Here is a 2,400-nt window from a genome sequence, read left to right on the forward strand (position 1 = left end):
ATAAAAAAAAAAAAAAAAAAAAAAACAATTCAAGGATTTCCTATTCCCTAGTACAATATCTGTGATTCAGTCCACTTCCCCTGTGAAATATTTAGACATAGGGAATATGGCAGCCCTACCCAAGAAGTTTGTAAGTTCATTTCACTAACTTTGGGCATCAGAATTACCATCAAAATTCTAAAAGATATTCTAAAGTAAAATATTCTTACAACAACCCTAAAATCAATTATTCCTTTCATTCCATTGTAAAATTTAAAAACATTTAAAAGCATTGTAAAATTTAAAAACACTCTAATATGAAAGTGTATACCCTTTTATTTTCTTTGATAAACTATAAACCATTTCTGTTGCTAAGTGGATGTTTAGTTCACAAAAGGATCCTTTCCCACAAATACTTTTCTTATACTGAACAAAACAAACACTACCCTATCAGCATATGTAACAGAAGGGAAACATAAAGGTAGGTCTATATTTTTTTCATAAATTTCATTTTAAGGGATTTTAAAGGGAAATGGCAATTTTAGGAATTACCAAACTTGGTAAGTTGTTCTTTGACCAGTTCATAATAAAGTATCACATCTACAATTTGATAAACCAAAACATAATTGGAATAAAAATAATTAAAATATAAAACATATAGGGTAGAGTTATAAGTAAAACACAAATTGACAAAGTGTGATCCTTCTAAAGTTTACATATAAATTCTCATTGGATTTCATCTGCTAGCATGATTTTTATACCAGAATAAGAACTGCATTTTGGTTTTGAGGGCAGCTGTAGCACATTGTCTAAAGTCTGGAGAACCAGGTCCACTCTGAAGAATCTGGTGGAATTTGTAGATTCCACTACTACAATCCAACCCCTTTTGTCCACTTAATTGAGTTTGTCCCTTTATTTTTGTTTTTTTGATAAAAAAGAAATCAGTATCAGGTAAGGAAAAATAAAGAAAGAAGAGCTAAAAGGTCTAAAAGTAGTGAATCCAAGACACACACACTATTTCAAAAGAAAGGAGGAATCATTTTCAACATTGACAAGATCACCAGGGATCCAGGTGTACGAAACTGTAGAAAGAACTTTGATGACACATCAGAGGCTGCATCTTCCACTGATGCCACCACCCCCGCAACCCACCCACCCATCCTGGTGACAGCCAATCACATGCAACAGAAGAAAGCCTTCTTTTCAAACTTAAGCCTTCCCAAACCACTACCATGGACAGGCCTCAACAATCCTTGGGCACCAGCAGTGTGTGGGAGAGGGTGGCATTCTTTGCACTAAGCGGTGCCAACACCGCTGTGAAGTGCAAGATGAAACCAGCACACAGCTGCACCTTTGGAGGCGTTCTCCATTAAAAAGAGATATTTTAAAGTTAGTGCCTGGCAGGGCCAAGTGGAAAGTTTAAGCTGAAACACTGGGACTCCAGAGATGGCCCCAGCCAAGTATTTCATTCCTGATGGAAGCGGCTTGGAAGTGTGTGAAATTTTGCTGCTTTCCTCTAAAAATGCAACACAAAATACACAGAAATTATATATGCAAACATGGATCAATATTAAATCAAGATGTTAGTCTAACTGCCACTGAATCAAAACTTTGTTTCTGCCTGAAATAATCTGTTTCATGACTTCAAATGAAACATTCTGATGGGCAAAAGTTAAACAAATCCCAATTTTTTTTCTAAATAAACCTATAAACACATTTATAGTTTATACCTACATTAGTTAGTACCCTGAATTTTAAACTTCGTAAGTTCTATAGGCAACACCACCTTAAACACTGTACTTTGACGCTAAAAAACAAAAACAAAGCACAACTCCAACTATGGATCCTTATTTTTGGTACTCACTTGATAATTGCTTGTGATTAAAAGTCATAGGTTTGAAGCCAGAGGTCTGCATGTTAATCCTGATGATTGCTCTTAGTATAGTAGGGAAGTCAATCAGCTTGGACCCCAGTTTTTTCATTTATAAAATGGGAATTACATGAGAAAATAAGATTAAGTAAATTATATATGTATGTGTGCATGTATTGTATATATAACTTATATATGTATGTACATATATAAATTTATGCATATAAATTAGAGTATAACACACACATATATATGGTAGGTATAGCTTCCAGTGTACAGATAGCATAATCTTTATTAATGTTAGAATTACTCATATAATCTTGATTAATATTGCTAACAATTGAAATACTTAATCACAATGGCAAATTTTAAGACAAAAACAATTATAATTAAGACAGCAAGAGTCTTCTTGGTACTTTTTAAAGGAGGCATGTTAGAAGTAGCTTTGATAGAGTAGTTGTTAATATTTTGCCTTTGTTCTATAAGTAATATTCGATATTTTTTCAGAAGTCAACTCAAATATCATTTTCAATTTATTACACTTTTCCTGT

This window comes from Marmota marmota, unplaced genomic scaffold (genome assembly GCF_001458135.2).
Source record: "Marmota marmota marmota unplaced genomic scaffold, marMar, whole genome shotgun sequence".
NCBI classification, from domain to species: Eukaryota; Metazoa; Chordata; class Mammalia; order Rodentia; family Sciuridae; genus Marmota; species Marmota marmota.